Below are 25,479 nucleotides of genomic sequence, written 5' to 3'. Positions count from 1 at the left end.
TGATTGGAGGAAGTGATACTGATGGATTAGAGAGAAAAATGATAAATAAAAACCTGGCTACTTTTAGTACTCAATTTTTAAAAGTCATTCAACAAATCCATCATTCTTGTTAGGAATAGCAAAAGGCTCAGGTCAATCACAATGTATATTGATGAATGTAACAGAGTATCGACTAGCCAAATGCGTCTTTAGATAGAGTCAGAAGATATCTAAAATAAGCTTAGTGAAGTGTAAGGGAGGCAACTCCTGCATATGTAGTTTTGTATCTGACATTGAATACATTTACTTACAAAATCATTTAACTCTTTAAGCAAATACTACCAGAAATATTTCTGTGTAGTTTTTCTCCAAGCTCACCTTATGCCATATTTTATGGTGTGTCCACTCTACAGATAATCATGAACTCTTTCATTTGCTATTAAAAAAAAACGAGAGAATTTGTCTCTAGGCGTTAGCACACACGTTATGTACATTCGTGGCAATCGAACTGACGTATAACCACACTCTTTATTAATTATTAATTACTTTTCTATTACATATATTTGTTTATACAAAATACTGAGTTGTGTTTTTCTTTACAGGACCACAACACTGGTGATGATGAAAATTAAGAAACTCAAATCTTTGTCAACAATACTGGTGACAAGAAAATTTAGGGAACTCGAATATTTATCACCAACAACACTGGCGACCAGGAGAATTAAGAAATTTGAATCTTTGTCACAATCAACAATGACGATAAGAAAATTGAGGAACTCGAATATTTGTCACCAGCAACACTTGTGACTATGGTTTATTAATATCATGCTCTCAGATATATAATTCGTTGCAATGACAGCAGACGACTGACGTGTCGATCACCCCTCTCCCCTCTTGTTTTTCCTTAATCATTTTTTCTCTAACTTTTTAACCCTTCCTTTACCTTCACGATAACGTCTGACCTTATTTCGATGACAGCCAATAACTAATATCTTGCTCTTTTTATTGAACACTATGAACAACCCTCTTTGAAGTCAATGGTTTTTACTGTTGAATATATTTAACCTGGAACACACACACACACACACACACACACACACACACACACACACACACACACACATATAGGATAACCTGTGGCAATTCCTTACCATACATTTTGTTTGTTGAATTCTGATTCTTGGGTAAGACATGAACGCTTCATATCGATTTTTAAAACCTACAACCAGTTCAGTTCTCATACAACATACCAAGAACTAATAGAATCAAACAAAAAAGTGGAAAGGTTGTCTTTGAAAACATTGTTGAATACATATGAAAATGAGATAATTCCATACCCTCCATTTGACAATTGCATAATGTGGTAAACATCAACATATTAAGATAGAAATAAATCCAACCAGTAAACTGATCATTTATTTATTTAATATCATAGTTTATACATGCCTATACAAAAAGGCAAAGAGAGAATGTTCAACTGCCAACTGTATTTTACAAAAGACGAACTGCACAAACCTTACTTCATAGCAGAAGATAAACTTTTAAAAATGTTTTCTCTGGCTTCGGACAGAACCTATTTAAAATCGCCATCACTATTTGGGTAATTCTGAGCCTTTCTTCTGTTCCCTTGACCTCGCCCTTGGGACTCTGCCCTCCCTTTTTTTGCTGCTTTCTCTTTCTCGTCTTTTTGCAATCACTGCAGACATTCAGCTGAGATCAGGCTCTTTCCATACTGTTTTTTGATGGCCCTTTTTCCGTTGGTATCATTTTTTTTTCCTTTCAGACCTAGCCAGCATCCTTTATAGTCTTCTTCATTGGACTTGGAGTCATTGTAGACGTTTGAATGAGCGACGGTAAGTAATCTGTTGATCTGGAGGGCACATCTGCACTTGATGTTGAAGACACAGACGGCACAAAATATAGAATAATGGCAAATTCACGAGTAAGAAATGGCGGGAGAGGCTGAAATATGTAGGGGGAAGCCTTTTTCATGTTAAACATCTATTATTTTATGTGCTGGTATCCTTGACCAAGAGGCATGGAATTTCCCAAAGGGTATGTTTATCTGACAAAGCATAAATTCCACATCAGAGCGCTCCTAGACTCTTTTTAGTTTTCTTTCTTGTTTTTTGTTTTTTTTGTTTATAAGTAACAGTAAATAACAAACTTAGAACGGTAGAGAACACATAAATATAAGGATAACTGAAAAGTGGAATAGTTGTACTTACCTCAGGATAGCTCTGGATTGTGTCACTGAATCAACTAATGGTAACTGTAGACAGTGGAGGCAGCTACAGTACTTTGAAAGGAAGTCACCTAAAAACGCATCTCCTTCTTCAGAAGAGTTCTTTAAATTGAATTATTTCTTTTAACTAAACTTTTTTTAAGCCGAGTGGGCATGTAATTACTCCAGGTATTGAATTGCTCCATGTTGCCATATATATATATATAAATATATATATATATATATATATATATATATATATATATATATATATATATATATATATATATATATAAAGAGAGAGAGAGAGAGAGAGGGAGATAGATAGAGAGATAGATAGATAGATAGATAGATATATAGATATAGATATAGATATGGGAAACACTAGCAACGTCAATACAAAACATTACATGTTGTCATTTATATATATATATATACATACATATACATATATATATATATATATATATATATATATGAAAACATGTAATTGTTTCTATTGACGTTGCTAGTGTTTCCTACTTTAGATTATGTTCATAATAGGTGCTCGATTGAGCTCCAGCCTATGAAATATATGCAGCAATAACTCGTTTAACTACAACTACTACAACTACAACAATTTAAACGAAACTTCCATAAGTGAAGCTTCTTTTAAATAAATATCCATCTATGGAAAAAAACGATAAGAGGCTGCTCTCAATCTGATTATACCATAGTCGTATTTAAGTCCAAGAAAATCTTGTTGAACACCTTAAAAAGTTGCTCTCAAGTTAAATAATCTAAACGATATGAATGGTTTTAAAATTATAAACTTCCCTATTATGAAGCCATTGTACTTTTGAAGTTTTAAAAATTTGTAATTAAATCAGTTTACGTATCTGATAATTATTAGAATGACTGTTTAGGTCTGCTATGAAGTTAGTACTTTCAGAATTTGAAATATTCTTCTCATCTATTATTGCCAGAATCGATCTTCTAGCTTTTATTAAATGATATGTTTAGATCCTAAATGTTGACAGTTGAGACCGAGCCAAATGGCACAAAAGTAAAAGAAGGGAAGCAATAACTAAATAATAAAGACATTCAATATTATAATCTGGCGCAAACAAAGATGAAACTTTTATTCCCAGTAGCTTTTAGGAAATGAGATTTTATTGGTTTTGAAGTAAAACTTTTAAGACTTTTAAGACAACGACGTAACTCAAATTATGTCCTCTTTATCAGTTGTCTGCGCGCCTTTAATGGGGATAGAATCTTCGGCCATGTTTACCATGTTGTTCAATTGTTGACTGTGAATATTCACAGCTTTTCTCACTTTTCACTTAACCTCACACAAACACTGAATAATAATGTCATTGTTATAAATAAATCGCTTTATATTATTTCCCCGCCATTGCTCAGACGTAAAGTAGATTCCAATGTAGAGTGCAGCTTGCTCTTTGAACCGCAGTTAATCTATCTAATAATATGAAAATGTTATTTCGCTTACCTTTCTGCTTTCGATTGGGCGCTAGGCTATGGTAGAATTTAGGTTAATAACAGACATATAAAAACACGTGTCATTTAATTTTGTTTTATTCATTCAATTTGGAAAGGTGCTTCGGACAGCCGACAAGGGTGCTTTCCAAGTCTTTCTATTGTCAAACGTGAACCGATGAGGATGGAAAGTGCAATATAGCTGTTGCAGCTACGAATGATGAGTTGTAGATAATAGTATCTACATGTGTACCACGTGTCTTGGTTAGCTTAGCGATCTCCGTTTGTCAGTTTTTCTGTCACGATATTCTTATAAATAAAACATGATTTATCAAAGTTTAGTGGGATGCCTAATACGCTAATGTGTATATTATTACATAAGGTTGGGGCAAAAATAATGTCGTCTCTTTACGTATATATATATATATATATATATATATATATATATATATATATATATGATAAAAACGACATTATTTTTGCACCAACCTAATATAATAATTATTACATATACATTTTTTAAATTTAATTATATATACATATATATATTTATATAATAATTATTAATTTACACCTATATACACTAGTGTTTCATGCTTACGCAATCATGTATGTAGGGTAACAATTCCTGCCGGTAATATAAGATTATTTTGAACACAAAAAAGAAAATATTATTACAAAGTAAAGCCTGGAAAAATCAAAATTCAACATGGCTCCCGTCCTTATTCACTTCGATAGAAACAGAAAGATTTAATTATCACGCATATAATAATATGACACAGATTTTCAAATTGCTTACCGCGAAAAATGCATACAGTTTTATTAACTTCTTCAAAACATACAATACATAACTTTTCACATTGATTAGATTAAATCATTTCATCACGCCCGAAGGTAAATAATAATATATATTCTTTCACTGGCCAGTAGCCAGTTTACATTCTGACTGTAACGTTGACAGTTAAAACATAATGTACTCTTTCAACAAATAAATTTAATCATATCTCCACTTTTTTTCTACATCTTCTTATTATTTTAATTTATTAACTTTATTTATTAACTTTATTAACTTTATAGGAATGGCAGCTTCACTGTTTTTCTTTCCCAATCATTTTCATTGAAATATTATCTAAACTTTCTAAGTCATATCGCAAAAAAAAAAAAAAAAAAATAATAATAATAATGAAAACATTTTTTTTATCATCATCATCATCATCATCATCATCATCATCATCATCATCATCATCATCATCATCATCATCATTTTATTATTATTATTATTATTGTTGTTGTTGTTGTTGTTATTAGTATTATTATTTATTTATTTATTATTATTATTATTATTATTATTATTATTATTATTATAATGATAAAGTTAATATTATCAATATAACTTTATTATAAGTTAATATTATCAGTATAACTTTTGTACCATTTAAAAGAAAGGCAAAATAAACTAGTAATAATTAAAAAAAATTTTTTCATCGTACGAAAATCATGTTTACATAATTGGTGCTTTAAAATAACGTTTCCATGTAGTAAGCATTTCGAACGTGAAAACATACCCGTGTTTAATAAATCTAGCAAAAATCAACTAATGGTAAGATTTTCGTGAAACTTTCGATACTTATCCATTTTAGAATGGAATTACATATAAAATGCAGTTTTTGTAAAATATACGAGGGAAAATATTTTTTTTTAGTGCGTGTCCTCCTCATATTTAGTTTTTCGAAATTTGAACAAAATTTATTTAAATCTATCGAAATTTCTATTTATTATGAAACATAAGAGTTCAAATAAGTAAAACATATTTGTTTGTTAAAAAATTAAATATGCATATTGAACAAATATTACCTTGAGGTTGCAATTAAAAAAATGATATAAATGTAATATTATTATGTTTTTTTTTAAATAGTGTTTTTTAATTAATATATACTATAATCAGTTGAATTGCCAAGAAAAAGAAACTTCCTAAAAATTAATTAATTTTTAAAAGAGTAAAACGATTAAAATTCCATTATTTCAAAATGTTCCGTTACAACATAGATTTTTAATTAATTGTGTTAAAAATTTTTTTAATGATTAACTTTTAATATAAACATGACTCTTATCAGTTATTTTATCGCCAGATTAAAACCAATTTGAAAATATTATTGCACAAATATTAAGCATTTTGTAGCCCCCTCATATTTTGTATGTCTCTTTTTACCGAACAAAATATGGAACCCCGTAGGTAACCAGATGAACATTCAGTAAAACCGTATTTCATATTTAATATACAAATGTTTATAATATTATTAATCGTTAAACTGTGTAAATCTTAAACCTAACAAAATTATAACAAAGATTAATTATTAATTGAAGTTTGAAGAAGATAAACAAAGGTTTTCAAAAATCATTAGGTCGCTTCTGCTTTTCCATAGTTTGTATAGTTAACACAAAGCTGACGTCACGGAAACATGCGGTCCATTTTGCACAATCGTTTGGCAGCCCCTAGAGAACGGAAGATCAGTGTTAAGGAACGAAAGACACTGAGAACGGGGGATCAGTGTTAAGGAAAAAACGACATGAGAAAGAGAAGTAATACTTCATAGCATACGATATGTTTTTATTTCTTTCATAAGGAGGGTTCTTAATTTTTAACTCACTGACTCTTTCAGAAAAAATACGATTTCAATAATTGACGAGACTAAAATAGGAATTACATTTTTAGCAAATACACCAAAATAAGGCACATAAATTATATTAAACGCTTCCAGTTCTTATGTAAATGTAAATGTAAATGCAAAAGATGTACCGGATATAATTCCATTTTTACAAAATTATCTCAGTCTAGAATGATGTTCTCTTTCACCGAAACACTTCAGAACTAACAACCCTTTTTGTTTGTGGTTATGCTGGGGCATTCTCATTTTATAAATGGTAAATTTGATCCTGACAAATCATTAGCCAATTTAATTCTTAACTGCTTTCAATATGAGAGTATTGTTGGATTTTTTTCTTTTACTTTAAAAAATGTTTACATTCTTAATTTACCCACCGCTTTATAAAAAATACAATTTCAATAATTTACGAAACTAACATGGAAAATACATTTTCTTTGCTATTGCTCTGAAACAACACCCATAAATTATATTAAATGTATCGAGTTCACATGTACATGCAAGTACAAAACATATAAATTTACCATTGGGGTTGTACGAGCAAATATAAACAACAATTTTTTACAATAAAATAAGAAAAGAAAAATTAGCAATTCAATTAGTTAGCATCCTTTTATATCTCATCAGCCAACACAGAGGAACGGGTGTTGCTATTATATATATATATATATATATATATATATATATATATATATATATATATATATATATATATGAACAAATGATTAATAAAATATGTTAAAAGACATCTTGAAAAAGAGTTAAAAACATATTTAATTTTAAAAAAGGAAGCACAAGATAAGTGGATAGTCCTTAATCCGCGGAGTTTCGAAGAAATACTCTCCTTCTCATCAGAGGGCAGGAATTAGCAAAATGCAGGATCGGATTTTGCATATAAAAGTATTTAATGAAACTACAAGTAAGTCAAAGATCTTACTTGGTTAAAAAAAGGGTGAGGTAAGGGGAACAGGAGGCAAAAGAAAAATAATAAAAAGATTTCACATGAATGGATAGTCCGGTGAAAGGTAAAAATCCAAAAATGGTAAAATCCAAAATGGTCGAATTTAAAATTTTAATCCACTGGGTAAATGGTCCAAAATCATCCAAAAGGCAGAGTTCCTTGGAAAAAAAGCACAAATGGAATGAATTCCAAGTCATTAAAAGAAAAGTACTAGAGATAATATTTGAAACACGTCTTAATTATGCAAAAAAATAAATAAAATGTTGATTTAGTGTTTCAATATGCTTATAAATTATGATAAAACTTGCTGAGTATGCACTGTTTTACGGTTGTTGTAAAAATGGAACGGAAACTTAAATTTCGCTTCATTTTAATCTTTCTTAATTTTTTAATTAACAGTAACATTCAACAAGTGTACCTTATGTATATAAAACACAAAATATTTATTAAAAAAAAAATTTAAAAAAAGAAAGTTAATAACGAAAGGGAAATAATTCCATTTTTAAACGAAAAAGTCAGTTTACCTAACTTACTGTATTAATGCTATATTTTTTAAGCAAGAAAAAATGGTAAATATCCAGATACGCTACTACAGAACACCGACCACTCTAATTTGTTTTTGTATAGGTAATTGAGGTCGCTGACAACGAATCTGATAGTCAAACTTGGGGCAAATTTACCGTTTGCATGGTATTTACTCCTGAATCCACGAACTTCTTTCCACCATTTTGCAGCTTCCGTTTATGCTACGCGCATGCACGCTGTAGCATAAACGACAGTTTCACCAAGCAAACTACGTTGGGGGGAGGGGATTTTTTTTTCCAGGACATAGAATTTTCTAATTTTCAAAAATACATTATAGCGCTTTTGGGGTGGAAAATTTAAAATTAGCTGAAAAAGAAATAAAATAAGAAAAGGAAAGCACACCAAGTTGGAGTAGTGGGGGGGGTAATTTATCTGTTTTTTTTTATTTACCTGGAACATCGAATTTTCAAATTTTCCGTAAGTAACGCACCGACATTTACCAATTAGAACACCATTTAACATTTTCCGAAGATTTTACTTTGTACATTGGGGGGGGGGATGTGATGTTGGGGCGCGCGCGCGCCCCAACATCACCTTGCCCCCCCCCCCCCAAAAAAAACAAATTAGAGTGGTCGGTGGGGTTTGTATTACTGTAGACATAGATTCGAAAAAGTTGTCAAAAAACAAATATATAACAAATAAATGTTATCAAAGGCAAGATAAGTTACTTTTCTACCAAACTGGATATATTTTTCGTGTTTTTATTCAATGTAACATATTGGGTTTGTATTACTGTACACATAGATTCGAAAACGTTGTCAAAAACAAATATATAACAAATAAATGTTATCAAAAGCAAGATAAGTTACTTTTCTACCTAACTGTAACTATAAATTCAAGATGGCGTCTGATTCTCTCTTTAACACGGTATGTTTGGGAAAAGGTGTTATAAATAAAAACCCAGATAAAATACTGTTAAAAACCCGCTCAATATATGTTACCGTGACATAGCTTGACATATATTCGGCAGGTTTTTAATAGTATTTTGTATAGTTTTTTATTTATAACACCTTTTCCCAAACTTACCGTGTTAAAGAGAGAATCAGACGCCATCTTGAATTTTCCAAGTCATCGGTAAACACTGTATGTTTTTCGAGCTGAATAAATATGTTACATTGAATAAAAACACGAAAAATATATCTAGTTTGGCAGAAAAGTAACTTATCTTGCCTTTGATAACATTTATTTGTTATATATTTGTTCCCCCCCAAAAAAAAACAAACAAATTAGAGTGGTCGGTATTCTGTAGTAGCGTATCTGGATGTTTACCAAAAAATATATATTTAGGTTTGGCTATAAATTCCTAAACTTATTTCACCGGAAATAATTTAGGTGACTGAAATAGGAATCTAATTGAATCTTTAATTTCCTGAATAGTATCCGATAATTCACTTTTCTTCGAGTTATATCGAATACATTAATACGGACTTTAGGGGATTTTTTCGTAATGTTACTGTAAAAATTATTTTTTATTGTTACAAATTACGATGCTTTAAAAAAAGCAAAAATAAATTCTTGCGTTTTTTATTTACTACTGAAAACCATAACTTTAGTAAAGGTATTTTTTTGTTTAAACAAAATAAAATATTTTCACTAAGAGTTAAGTAAAAATAATTAGTTCATTATATTCTGCGATCATTATTTGAAAAATACTGCAATTTTCATTAAATTCGTTAATTTCCTGATTTTTGGTGAATTTTTAAGTAAAGGGAGGAGTCAAAATGTGTATACACTTTGAGCGTCGTCATTCATTTTGAGACCACATGTGGTTAATTTAAATATCCAGTTTGGCAGAAAAGTAACTTATCTTGCCTTTGATAACATTTATTTGTTATATATTTGTTTTTTGACAACTTTTTCGAATCTATGTGTACAGTAATACAAACCCAAACTCCGGAGGTTTGAATCCCCCCCCCCCACCTAAAATGTACTTGGAAAAATCGATTTTATAGTTAGATTTAAGAATGGTTAGTCGAAAAAAAAAGGTGAAAAACAAAACAAATAATCAATAAATAATTGTTACCAAAGGCAATAAATGCTACTTTTTTTTACTTATATTGAATATTTTCAAGCGCTAATGCAGGTGTGTGGTTGCCAAATACCTCCAGATTTTCTAGAATTTCCCACTAGATTGTAACCAAAATCTCCAGATATAACAGGAAAACCGCTAAATTGTAACACTGGTCACGTGACAGGAAGCGGTAATAAATAATTGTCCTTAAATTAAAAAAATGGCCTCTCGGTAAAAAGAAATCCATCTTTTTATCATAGAAAAATTAAGTATAATGTTATAATTAAAAAGAAATATATAAAAACACATATGGATATAGTAAACATATTATACCAAAACGTGGAAGCCATCCGTCCAGTGGTTTTTTAGACAATTAATTCCGAACAAACCAACATTTACATTTATATATATACATATATATATATATATATATATATATATATATATATATATATAGATAGATAGATAGATAGATAGATAGATAGATAGATAGATAAAGAGAAAGTGAAAAGGAGAGCAAGATAGAGAGAGATGTAGGGGAGAAAGATAATAATAATAATAATAATAATAATAATAATAATAATTCACAACCTTACACGAAAGGTTAGCCCCAAACCTAAGAAGCAAGCGTGCCAGATTGGATGACAAAAGGTAGTACCACACTGCTACAGAAAGACACAGATAAAGGAACTTTGCCCAACATGTGGAAAACACTGACAGCACAACTGAGGGAACAAAACTACTATTCCCTGAACAATCGTGGACTCCTCACCAAGGAACAGAAAGTATGCCAGAAAGGGAAAAGAACACATGGTCTGCTATATATAGATCAAAAGATCCTAAAGAGGCCAAAAGAAAGAATTTAGCCATGGCATGGATTGACTACAAAAAACCGTATGACAGGATCCCCCAAACATGGAGAATAGAATGCTTGGAAATGTATGAAATACCAAGTGGGATCACCAACATAATAGAAAATGCAATGAGAACATGGAGACTGGAATTAACAGCTGATGGACAACACATAACAGAAATTAACATACAAAGAGGCATCTTCCAAGGAGATTCACTATTACCGTTGCTGTTCATCATAGAACCACCTATGTACATGGACGATTGAGACTTTTTGCAAGGACTGAAAAGGAGCTAGAGACACTAATTAACACTACCAGGATTTTCAGCGAGGATATCCAAATGGAATTTGGAATGGAAAAGTGCACTCTACTAGTTATAAGAAAGGGAAAACTGGAAACGACAGAAGGCATGGAACTACCCAACCAAACAGAAATGAGGACACTAGGGGAACAAGACAACTATAAATACTTGGGATTTCTGGAAGCAGCCACCATCAAACCAACAGAAATTAAAGAGAGAATTGGAAAGGAATACCTCAGGAGAACAAGAAAACTCCTGGAAACGAAATTATATAGCAGAAACCTAATAAAAGGTATAAAAACATGAGCAGTATCACTAGTAAGATACTCTGGACCGTTTATAGGGTGGACAAAAGAAGAGCTGCGACAGCTCGATCAGATGACCAGGAAAATGGTCTTCTAAGGATAATTAGATCATATGGAATCACTGGAAGAATTCATAATGTAATTAAATCCTTCTTAAGTAATAGAAAAATCAAAGTTGTCCTCGACGGACATACATCCAAACAATATGACATCAATGCGGGAGTACCTCAGGGGTCTATCCTTGGACCTCTATTATTCCTGATATTCATAAACGACCTCCCTGATAATATTGTTTCGGAGATGGGTATATTTGCCGATGACACCACTCTCTATAACAGATATGAGGGGAAAACAAATGAACACATATCCAAGGAAATGGCAGAAACACTAGAGGACGACCTCCAATCCGTAGTGGAATGGGGACAAAAATGGTTGGTCACATTCAATGCTGCTAAGACTAAGCTTGTTTCCTTCAATAACTACAAGAAACCTTCTCTACCACCAATAGCAATGGCCAAGAACACATTGCCTGAAAGAACTTCTTTTAGACTCCTCGGCCTAACGTTTACAGGGAATATGAACTGGAATAGATACATTGAGAGCATTGCCAAGGCTGCTGCAAGGAAGGTTGGCTCCCTCTACCGTGCTAGAAAACTACTTACGCCTGGCAGTATCCTATACCTCTATAAGGCAACCATTCGCCCATGTATGGAGTACTGTTGTCACATCTGGGCTGGTGCATCTGCTGCTTGTCTCTCGCTTCTGGACAGGGTTCAAAAAAGAGTCGCCAACCTGATAGGTCCTGAACTGTCATCTAGGCTTCAACCTTTGTCCCATCGACGAGATGTTGCATCCCTCTGCCTGTTCTACAAATACTTTAATGGTGAATGCTCTGACGAACTGCAAACACTTGTACCTCCCCGACGTAACTACCCCCGACAAACCCGACAAGCTACTAAGTCTCATCCCTTTACAGTAGAGATCCCTAGGTGCAAGAAAGCCTTTTACTCCAATAGTTTCTTCCCCAGAACTGCGGGTCTTTGGAACTCCCTTCCGGGATTCTGCTTTCCCAACTGCAATGATATGCAGAAGTTCAAGTGTAATGTTAACAAATATCTTTCTACTCTTCTCCCTTCATAATGACCCCGCTAATTAATTCCCTAATAGTAGCCCCCTGCTTCAAAGTGGCACTGTGCCTTGCTTGGGGTGAAAATTGAATTAAAAAAAAAAAAAAAAAACTCTAGACCATGCACAATGCACTACACCAAAAGGTTGATGTTGACAGAAAAGGAAAGACGGCAGCAGATGATTGGTCTGCATAGAAGACTGTGTGAATGACACAAGAAAAAGAACTAGAAAAATACATAATGCAAAATACTGAAAGGATAATTATGGCAGTGAGAGACACTGAAAAATTTAAAAACAGAAAACAGAGAAACAAATGACAAAACAAGAAAAGAAAAATGGGAAGAGAAACAACTACACGGAAGATTCATAAGAATGACAAAAGATGAGAATAAGGAAAACACTTGGACATGGATGCGAAAAGGACATATAAACCGAGAAAGTTTTCGAAATTTGAACAAAATATATTTAAATCTATCGAAATTTCTATTTATTATGAAACATAAGAGTTCAAATAAGTAAAACATATTTGTTTGTTAAAAATGTAAATATGCATATTGAACAAATATTATAACTATATATAATAACTGCAGCACAAGATAACTCGATAAGAACCAACCATATCAAAGTGAAAATCGATAAAACACAAGAAAACAGCAAATGCAGACTCTGTGGACAAAGAGACGAAACAATAAACCATATAGTAAGTGAATGCAGCAAACTGGCCCAAAAGGAATACAAAAACAGGCACGACTAAGTGGGGAGGGTGGTACACTGGAAATTATGTAAACAACTGCATTTTGAAAGTACAGACAAATGGTAGAAGCATAAGCCTGCAACAATACTCGAAAACGAGAAGCACAAAATCCCATGGGATATGGACATAAAGACGGACAAACCCATCCAAGCAAGAAGATCAGATGCCGTAATAATTAACAAGAAAGAAAAATCCTGTCAAATCGTAGATTTTGCTGTCCCAGCTTACCATAGGGTGAGTAGGAAAGAAAAGGAGAAACGAAGCAAATACACAGAAGTAGCCATAGAGTTAAAAGGGATTTGGATGATGAAGAAAATCGAAATAATAGTAGAGACACTAGGAACAATCCTGAAAAACTATGAAAAAAGGATGGGAGGAATTGAAACCAGAGGAATGGCTGCAAAGATACAACGATTAACGATAAAAAAAAAAAACCGGCTGAAATATTAAGGAAAACCCTTGAATGTGGAGAATAATACACATAAAACACATGCATGATCCAGACAACCTGCTGCAGAGACAAAATATGAAAAAGCTTTACAGGGAATCAAACCTATGATGATTTGTGTGAAAGCTCCATATGAGCCAATAATAATAATAATGGATCCAATTGTTGAAATTATTGTGGGATATGAATATTCAATGTGACAATTTGATTGAAGCAAGGAGGCCAGATTTAGTTTTGTTGGCAAAAAAAGGAACACAAGGAACATAGCACTGCTATATCAATGATTACATTGATATAGCAGTGCTGATGTGAATGTGAAGAAAAAGAAAATTGAAAAGTACGAACATTTGAAAAAAAGGATAAAAAGATTGTGAAAGTTGAAGATTGTGGAAGTTGAAGATTGTGGAAGTTGAAGATTGTGAAAGTTAAAGATTGTGAAAGTTGAAGATTGTGGAAGTTGAAGATTGTGGAAGTTGAAGATTGTGAAAGTTGAAGATTGTGGAAGTTGAAGATTGTGGAAGTTGAAGATTGTGAAAGTTGAAGATTGTAGAAGTTGAAGATTGTGGAAGTTGAAGATTGTGGAAGTTGAAGATTGTGAAAGTTAAAGATTGTGAAAGTTGAAAATTGTGGAAGTTGAAGATTGTGGAAGTTGAAGATTGTGATAGTTAAAGATTGTGAAAGTTAAAGATTGTGGAAGTTGAAGATTGTGAAAGTTGCACCTGTTGTGATGGGAGCACCGAGGAGTGTGACAAAAGGATTTGACAAGTGGATTGCGAAAAATTCTGAAGCTATTACAATGTTGGAGTACATCAGAAAACTGCCTTGTTGGAAACCGTCAGGAGCTTGTTGAAAGTGCTGAAAGACTGAGAAATGATGTTGATAGCCTATGGTCATTTGTTATGATCCGCCTATCAGCATAAAATCGGCAATAACGGGCAGACACAAATGCAATAATAGAATTATTATTTACTTCCCACAAGCCATCATTAAAGATTGTTCTTTGAGAACAACTAATGGTGTTCCCTGAAGTCTGAGTGACAACAAGTCTCCCCAGATTTCCAGTATTCTCCAACTATTTTGACAACCTTTGCAAATTAATTTGCGTTATCGCAACAGCCGCTTACCATTGATTTCTCGTTGGAGACGACCATTGGTCTCCACTGGAATTTGGGTGGTAATAAGCCTCCTCAAGATTCCTGTCTTCTTTGCACATCTCCAGTGGAGGTTTGGCTAGTGCTCTCTCTCTCTCTCTCTCCTCTGTCTTCCCCTCCTCATTGACCCTTATTATTTGGTATGGTGCCTGTTTATGGTGACACTCACAGGAAAAAAGGTGGGCGCAGTTTCTTCATTTGTACAGTTTCAGTTTTCATGATTTCATGTGATGTTACTTTGTGTAGCTGTTTTTGTGTCCAGTTTGTGTGTACAGTAACGTAAGGTATCATTCCTAGCGGTCCTACTATTAGTGATGATATTTTTGCTTTTTTCATTCTTTAGATCTCTTTGAGCTCTCTGGCTAGTTCAGTGTATTATTATTATTATTATTATTATTGTTGTTGTTGTTGGTGGTGGTGGTGGTGTTGTTGTTATTGTTGTTGTTAATAATAATAACTAGCAGTAACCGTTGAAATTCCACGGTAGTTAAAAACATCAACCCTCATATCAGCAAACACCTAATCACATAAGCAAACAATTAATATGAGGCTGTCTTTCAATAGAATAATCAGTGGAATATTTGTTTGGCTCAGAAGATGATTTTTTTTAGACTACTTGAACTACTTGAGATTATTATACGAAATAGAACTACAGTGAAACATCTAGATATTAATTTTATTAAAGTGACTTGTAAATCAGTAATAATTATGTTACTAGAAACATGTTACATTTTAACTTTTTGCATTTTTTTCATAGTGGTAAGAGAACGGGGCCAATTTGCAATACGATTTAATGATGGAATAAATCAGTAAGTAGTACGATTTGTGGGATTTGGTTGAAGAATAAAAGTGCAAGTTTTTGGCAGATTATATGGCAAAACTTGAAATATAGTTCGTAAAATATTTTTTTAAAATTTCATCATGCAATTGAATGTCTGAATTTGTTAGGTATTTCCATTATCATTATTGAAGTTATTTAAACCCCTAATCACATCTTTATTGTTATCTTGCAATAGATATTGATAGTTGGAATTTTTGTTAGATGAGTTTTGATTGTTATCATTATTCAAATTATTCTAACTTTACTTTTATTTTGATTGTAATCTTGAAAATGGATATTGCTTGTCTGATTTGCGGAATTTGTACTCCATAGGATATTGGGATAGTATTCAGCATGGGCATCACTTTTTAAAAAGTGATATAAACTCTTAATACTGTAAAGAATCTGTTTGCAAAGATCTGGTAATTTCACTTTTACAATAAATTACCTCCACACAAACAATGATTAGGAAATGAAAACATTTCCTTTCATTTTGAATAAAAATCAATTCACTTATAAATTTTAGGAGAAAATATTGCTTAATTATTTCATTTTTTTCATAAATTATAATGCCATAGATAAAATATTTTATAATTTTATGAAAAAACAAATGTCTAAAAAGATTATTATTTCTTTATATCTTGAAACACAGACAGAAACAGGATTCAATGAAGATGTTCAAACGGAAAATAAATGTTTTCTGAATATTGAATTAATAAAAATGTTCAAATGGAAAATAAATCTTTTCTGAATATTGAATTAATAAGAATGTTCAAATTAAACAAAAGTGCATTGAATTATGAGTTATAAATCCATTCAATTAACATCAGAAAATATTGGCAAAACCTTTGTTAAGCATTAAAATGCCTAAAATGTTTTTTATTCATTGAAAATAATATTTTAATAAAGCTCCTATGAAACCATGTTCATAGAAAGATCAAAACGGAAAAGTTTTTATTACAAATACAAGTCTTAAAATATCCGATGAATCATTGAAAAGGTATATGTTATTTATCAAAGTTCAGTCAAAACTCATCAATTGAGTTTTAGAAATATAAGCAATTAATATTTGCTTTGAATTTTAATCAGCAATACAAAAATCGTATATTACATTGAAGCAAGGTAATATTGAAATTAAAAACGCTGAATATTTTGGAAAATCAAAAATGATAAAAGGTTCTGTATGTAATAATTACAACACAAAACATTAGGCTATATAATAAACAAACAATATTAGATATAAATTTCAATAGAATGAAATTTGTGAATACAGTTCTTCTTTAATTATAAGTATAAAATGAGGATGTTCGAATAAATGAAAAGGTTTTTATGCAACAAAACTATATTTTTCATTTTGATTTTTTTTAATAAAGATTTGGAAAATCAGAGAATATTTTCTTGAAATAGAGTTGAAAAGTTGGAATATTGATATAGATGCCTCACTATCTCTTGATAATATAAACAGAACTTACCTGAAGTTTCTATTCAGAAGCATTTTCCTCAATAAATGCTATGTGTTATGTGTTTCAGGACCTTGTGTATTTAATCCATAAGTGGTTGTGTAAGTCTCATGAAACACATTCAAATCCAGATTCCTTTAATAAGGTGTATGCAATGTCAACAAATTGGAGCCGTTCTGTTTTGTAATATTCTAATTTTCAAATATAAGGAAATCAAAATGTTATGATTTTATTCAAATATATTTGTCCATCCAACTCCTGTGTAGAGGAATTTATTTGTTTTGATTGAAATGTAAGTTTGAATATATCTAATGATTCTTTTAAAAAGCCACCAAAAGTGTATACTTAACATATCAACTGAGTATTGAAATATTATCAATCGAAGAATCTGATATTTCATTGAAATATAAAAATATTATTTCACTTTTAATCAATGAATAATTATAAAAGTTAAACTAAATATATTTTTCTATATCTATATTAATATGCATGTTAATCATAGTCTAGTATATTGGTATATAAAGTGAAAAAATAATTGAATAACGTTTCATAAACATTTTAAAATGTATGTAATTATAATTTTTTTTTTTTAATTCCAGTTACCTCATGAATAAAAATAAATGTCTTTTTTCAAATATTATTAAGTAAAGATTTTCCAATGCAGAAAATGTTTTTACTTTGAATTTCAATTTATCAATTTATAAATATTTGAAAATGCGGGAGATTTCCCCCCAAACCTCACTAAATTCAGACTTTAAAATGTCATAGAAATCTAAAGTTTTTACATTTAAAGACATATTTCAAAATAGGTGAAATAATGTATTTTACTTTACATCAACAATATTTTTAAATGCTGAAGAAATGTGTTTTCTTCAGATTAACGTACATTCCTAAATTTAAGGGAATATTATTTTAAATTTACATTTCCATTTTATGTGCAAGTTTTGAATTTCTCTTTACAATTATATTCATTAAATACAGATAAATAAAAGAAAAGTGTTTCCTTTTCACAAAGCAAATTTATAAAATATAAAATAAATATGTTTCTTTCCAAGTACTGAGAATTGTAATTATTTCTTGATGATTATTGCAAAATGTAGAAGTGTTTTTTAGAAATGTCAATGAATAAAAAGAGTACATGTAATATTGTTTTATTTTAAATCCTGTAACTAAATCCAATGAAGATTTTCAAATGAAAAAACAATGTTTCCTTAAATTTATATCAATTGTACTGCTGCACTAAAATGTATTTTTTAATATTTCCGTCATGATAGAGGTTTAGAAAAATATGTCTCTGCAAACTATGTTCTTGGTGTAAGTTTTTCCTTTTTTTTTCCTTGGCTGTTAGTTTTCATGACTTTAACTCGTATATCAGTGAGCCTACGGGCTCTTGAAAATGCATCATATAGTTGGGCATGGCTAAACACAGGTTGCGGTAGAAACAAATCAACTTTTTCAGATGTCTGACCTTGAGATTTATTTATAGTCATTGCATATGATAACCGAATCGGAAACTGATTTCTTTCTAAAATGAAAGGCAATTTGGGGTCACTTGGGGCAAGTTTTATACGAGGAATGAGAACATGCTTTCCTAATAATGAACCACTTATTAACAACGCTTCAATGGAATGTGCATATTTTTTACTTCTAATCTTGTTCCATTGCACAGTCCATTTTTTATGGATATATTTCTGAGAAGCATGACTATGCATCCAGTTTTTAAAATCAATTTTTGAGGAGGCATTCCAGATGGCGTCAATGAATTAAGAAATTCGGGTTGATAACACAGGATCATTAGTCTGTATTTTTTATTTGTGCTATAATAATATATGCGGCTATCACCAGGAAGTTGATGTAAAACCTCTTCATTGATCAACAGGAAGTCAGTATTTTTTGGTGAAAGAATTATCTTATTTTTTCTATCATGTTGTGATATATTTTTTTAAAATATCATCAAATGCAAATTTCAATTATTTCCCCACGACTTCCCCTTGATAATATGGGTAGAACTTGTCTGAAATCTCCCCCCCCCCTAAAAGCATAATTATTCCTTCAAAAACATTTTTATTATTGCTTATGTCTTTCAAAGTTTTGTCAATTGCTTCCAAAGCAAATGAAGGGATCATAGAAGCTTCATCTAATATAATCAAATCAATATTTTTTAAATAATTTGCATGATCAGATGTGGGAGACACATTGTAAATAGAAGTTTCTGTTAGTGCGATAGGTAATTTAAACAAACTGTGGATTGTTCTTCCTCCTAAAAGTAAAGTAAAAGCAATACCTGCCCAGGCACCACAACATACTTGATAGTTTTTTTTTTGAGATGTGAGATTATGACATTAAACAAATAAGTGTTGCCACATCCTCCTGGTGCATCCACATAAAAACAGGAATATTTAGACACTTTTCCTTTTCTTTGTCTTTGTTCATCAGTCAGTATGTTTATGTCTGGGTAATTTGAGACAGCTTCAGGTTCCATTTGCTGTATACCAACAGGTCCAGGTAAGCCAATTGTTAAACAGTTAGTACCATTTTCAATCAGGATTGTATTGATGGATTGCAAAGCCATATTTTCAGCCTGGTCCGTTGCAAATCCCTGGTGTAAAAAGTCTTCCATCATAGAGTTCTTGTGGCTGTTCCATAAAGCACGAGATTTTGTAGGGTTTGAATAGGCACATATTGTAGCAAACATGACTCGAAGTTGTGAAGGCATTTGTAATGCAGTGGCCTCAATCAAAGCATTTTCAAATGATTCATCATTTTGAAGAAGGCCAAGTTTTAGGCATGCTTCTTTAAACGTAGGCATAAGTTCACCTTCTACAATTTGCAATTCTTCAAAATTTTTTGCTCCAGGAACATGCAATAGTAACATCCGCAAATGAAATTTTTCTATATCTTTAGAGTTCACAGTATACATTCTGCTAATGATATTGATATTCTTTCTTTTTGGTGTCCATGTTTTTGGTATTCTTGTTGAAGACATAATGAAGAGGAGTGTCAGGATACAAATAATTATGTGCATTAGCATCATGCTCATTCAGCTTAAACCACGCTGTAAGAGTTGTTTCTGCATGCTCAGCTTGTTCTGCATTATCACTACGAAAGTAAACCCTATGCTGATCTTCAAGATGAACTGCAAGTCTATACACTGTGTGGGACATATCATGTAGCCTAAATTCTGACAATCGACACAGTTTCAGGGGATGAAACATATCTACATGCAATATAATTAGTTATTTCATCATGTATTTTGTTCATCATATGATTCTGTACTATTCTTTACCTCAATCGAAGCACAGTCATGTCCCTTGTAGATGTATTTAAATATATATTTAATACTGCACAGATGAACAGATTTCAACATTAATATAGGCACGGTACTTTTTTAACAAGTAAGAATTAAAAGGTACAAAATAACTATTATCTACAATGTGGTTTCCAACAGTAAGTCCATTCTTACTTCTCCTGTATTCTGGGTATCCAGTCATCGTCACAGAGGTTTCATTTTTGAACTCTTTCGGATATTTTTTAGGCACACATCATCATTCATACAGAGAGAAGAAGGGTTTTTAGTGCCACAAGGTCCATGAATCATAAATCTCTTTACTAAATCATGTAAAGTTGGGTCATCATTGATGTCAGGAATTTCAGCACTAATTTATCGATGTCACTTTTGTTCCTCGTTTTATCCTCATTTCTTAAAACTACCAATATGTGGCAGTGAGGAAGTCCTCTCTTCTGAAATTCCACGACATAGACGTATGTCACTGGAACACCAAAGATATTTTTGTCCTTTATATCACTCAAGAGTTCTTTCAGTTGCAAGTTATACACTCTGGCAATTAAGTTAGGTCTATTCTCGGGGGTTTCATTTGTATATAAATTGTTCATGATTTCGGGACATTTAGGGTTAAATGTGTAGGTTATAAAGAGGTCAGGTTTGTCAGATTTTGCCACTATTGACATTGCATCATTAAGTTTTGGTGCATATGGCGAGAGCTACCAGTGAATGAGAAGGGGAGTATCACTGGCACTCTTGGTTGGATATCCTGATCTATTCTTCTGTTTAAAAGTCTATCAGTCCATTATACTGCTCCACACGTAATAGAGATTGGTTATTATGGAGATATTGCAACCTGCAACCTTCACATTTCACATAAGCCTCCACTAAGTATTGTTGAAATAATTTTCTAGCCCGATGAATTATGCTGAAACCACCCCTAAAAGAAAGGCGAAAAATGTAAAATTGCATTGGGAGATGATTACGAACTCTTGTTCGGTATTCTCCTGCATGCTGCATTTCGCAGTGCCATCCAAATTCACCATGTGGAAAAAAATGAGATAGCTCATTAGATCTAAATGACATAAGGCGTAGGATATTTTTTCAGACGGCATATTCCTTGGGTAAACTACAATGTCTCTATTTTCTGGTGGGACATCATTCTCACCAACAAATATCATAGCTATTTCATTGCAAGTGGGGAAATTGTATCTCTTTATGTCTTTATGTCTTTACCCATTCTGAAATGCAACTCACACTTGGGCATTGGTTTATTTTCTCTTATAGCTATATTTTGCTGTTCTTTTTTAATTAAATCCATGTTCTTATATAAATTTACATAAGGATTTATTTCCTGCATAACTTCATTTATGGTAGACATTGTCTGTGTACAATATTTTGCGTTTTGCGAAGTATTTAATCTGTATTGCAGAGCTTTATTTGCGTCTATGATGTACAGTAGACCATACTTAGAGTGATCATGATCAGGATGCAAGGTTGTAGCTTTATGATATGTTTGTCCTTGGATGCGAAAGCAGTATGGACCTCTCCCTGAAGGAATAGATAAGTTCACACCGAATGATGTAAAAGAAAATGCACAATTGTAATTTCTAATATTTTTTAAAAAATGAAACAGATTCATGATCAGTCCCTTCAAAAAAACATTTTAATTGCTTTGGATATGGTAGCAATGCTGATAAATGTACCTTACCATTATGGCAACAATTTAGACTCTCATTTCCAAATCTTAATGCTCCACAATATACACATAATACATTCATTTGACCAATATCAAGTGGTTCTACAACAGTGTCAGAATTACTATTCTGCCTTGGCCTAAATTGTGTTTGGTGTAATCGTTGCATTTGTTGACGTCTCCTATTATCTCTCTCCAATTCAATTATGCTTTCCATTCTGTTTTGAAATCTCCTTCGTTCTTGTTCTAAATATGTATTACGTTGCTGTGCATCCATGGTACTTCTTCTAATTCGACCTCGCTGTCTCTCCCTTTCTCTTTGTCTTTGTTCTTCCCTGATCCTTTGCCAATAAGTTCGCATATTTGCACGGATGTTTTCTATTCTCCGATCTATAATGAAGTTTATGGAAAAGAGATGTTCTTTTAGAGACTAAGGCGAGTGAATTTCTCAAAATAAATACAATATAATATTTTCTGCAATCCGTATTGTTTTCATCTTTTTTTAATACTTATGAACAAAATTACAGAAATGCACTGCAATAAATGCATTATGTTTTCAAATTGATAATATTTTAGTGTTTTAAAGTGGAATATATAAAGTAAATTTAGCAAAATAATTTCCGAAATAAATTTTGATCAGTATATTCATAAATTAAAAGATGCCAATTCTCTTGTATATTTTTCATTTACCATTTAAAATAGTTTAACTATTTTTTAGGCCACACAGTAAACAAAGATAGATTTAATCCATTCTTAGATAGAAATAAACCTTGAGAGATATTTCAAAATTGTAAATCAAAACAACTATTTAGAGGTCAATGTTTACAAATCCTGTTTGTGAATTTAAAAACTAAAATATAAGAATCTAAGTAAACACAACGTATGTGTGATAGAATATGTATATGGTACCAATGTTTATCTCCTCCAGTTAAATATAAATTTAAAATAATTACTTATAAATCAACAAATATCAGAAAGTAAAAGTAGCATTAATAAATGTGAGCAAATTTTGTGAAAAAGTTCAAACTTTCAAATTTGTTGCATTACATTTTAAGTTTACAATTTTGATAAAAAAAATATTCGATTCAAAATAAGATTAAAAGTCACAAGACTCAGAGTCAAATTAATTTGATAGGAAAAAGGGTTTCCTTTTCAGAGAAAATGTTTCAAAAGTCACAAAAACAAACTTACTATTTAGTATATATATATATATATATATATATATATATATATATATATATATATATATATATATACATATATATATATATATATATATATATATATATATATATATATATATATATATATATATATATATATCAATTTAACATTGGCTCAAAGTGTTCTGTTGATCGCTTTAAAATTACTCGTAAAAATGACTTCTTATTTCAGTGTCGTCTGCGTTAATGAATTTTAAATTTATAATTTGAACCTATTTACCCCTATTTACTTTGTTCTTTTATTGTTTTCAAATAAAATTTATGACTAAATGAATGGGTTGCTGACCAGAATGAGGCATCCCCCCTAAAAATGCGTGTAAGTGAATACCCTGCTTAAAAGTCAGTAAATCCTTTATTTATTTTTTTTTCTGTTACGCACACACACACACGCACGGTAAATTTGTTAACAAGTTGCACGGCTCATCAAGAACTTGTTTACGTTAGACTTGAAGACAGCCATATTGTAGTCAGCTTGAAAGCAGGAAAACGGAAGACAATTCCACATGCATGCAGTTCTAAGAAACTTTGAACGTTATAACAAAAAAAAACAGGCATGAATTAGTTTAGATGTGACATGAATTGTAGCCAAACCTCCAGAATAAAATTACTTTGTCTTTTTCTTTCTTTTTTACTATTTTTCTATTTACAGACTCAACGCAATCTTGTATATTAAGCAAGGTATTACCAGTTTTTAAAAAATTTACTGACCATATTTTTAATATATTTATGTCACGATATTTTCTATTTACATTGTTCTATTACTGCTGCTTTATTTATAGATTTAAGAAATATTAATTTTAATTTTGAATTTAAACAAACGATTGATTGTAATAATTTCGTCAGTCTATTTTGCATTACTTTCATTATACTTATATTACAGCTGTTAATTTTGAGAACATTTCTATCAATTATGCCAAAAAAAGGGAAAGTCATCGATAAGTGCGTTGAGACATCAACTAATGCAAAGACGGCGCATGGCGCAACAATCAACAATTACTGAGCCCTACGACACAGCAGAACAGCCAGGGGATGCTAGGGTCGTATTGGTTGAAAATGATCGTCTGTGTCATTCGGCTGGGAGTGGTTCTTCCTTCATTACAGATTCGGATGCAATTGGTGATAATTCAAATTTGCCTGGGCCTTCAACAAGTAGTTTCTCAATCGCAGCATTAGACGGTGCACTGTACGCCAATCTCCCCATTTATCCAAATAAAAAAAAGTAAAATCCAAGTTGTTCCTCAAGCTTCAATAGACGAAGACCCAAGAGAAAGTTATTTGGAAAAATATGCTTCAAGTTCGGCTGAAGAGCAACAAAAGTATCCTCTTAAAAGAAAGGCATTGGGTCAGTCTGCTGCACGTGCTTCCGAAACCGAAGAACAACGAGACAGATGGTTAAGGAGAAATACTTTAGCCATGTCCACTGCACGCTCTTCAGAAAATGTAGAGCAATGAGACCGATGGATGGAGGGTCAGATACAATATAGAGCCAATTTGGAAGGACATTCAAGAATAACAAAGTCACGCTGGTCTTTAAAAGCATTCAACTATATTCCCTCTTCTAATTATGCTGAACACCCTGACATAAAGATAACATTCTATGTATAACAAATGCTTCCATCGTCTCGCGAAAGATGGCCAAGTGAGCCAACGGGAATATGCTGTTCAAATGGCAAGGTGAAACTCCCACTTCTTGAAGAACCTCCACAACCGCTACTACGCTTGCTCACAGGTTCAAATTCTGAATCAAGAACCTTCATAAAAGAAATAAGGCACTATAATTGTGCATTTCAGATGACGTCTTTCAGATCCAGTTACCGATATGAAGGAGTGTTTATGCCAACATTCAAAGTGCAAGGGCAGGTCTACATCTGGTTGGATCTCTTCAGCCAACTGAAAATGAAAAATAATGGTATCAAAGTTCAAAATATTTCATTTTTACGTTTTCTACCAAATTACTATGCCAATTTGGAGTGTAAAGCCTCGAAATTTGAGATACAGGGTAATCGGATGTAAGGAAAAAAATTTTTTTATTGGCTTTGACCTGGAAAAATAACTGCTAAAGGGTTCAGACCATCACCCGGCAACGCCGGGTCGATATGCTAGTAATAATAAGAATTGAATATATTTCTTTGTCTATTTCACTTGAGAAACATATTT

This window comes from Euprymna scolopes, chromosome 17 (assembly GCF_053919585.1).
Source record: "Euprymna scolopes isolate OS-2025 chromosome 17, ASM5391958v1, whole genome shotgun sequence".
Taxonomy (NCBI): Eukaryota; Metazoa; Mollusca; class Cephalopoda; order Sepiida; family Sepiolidae; genus Euprymna; species Euprymna scolopes.
This window is presented reverse-complemented; position numbering follows the sequence as displayed.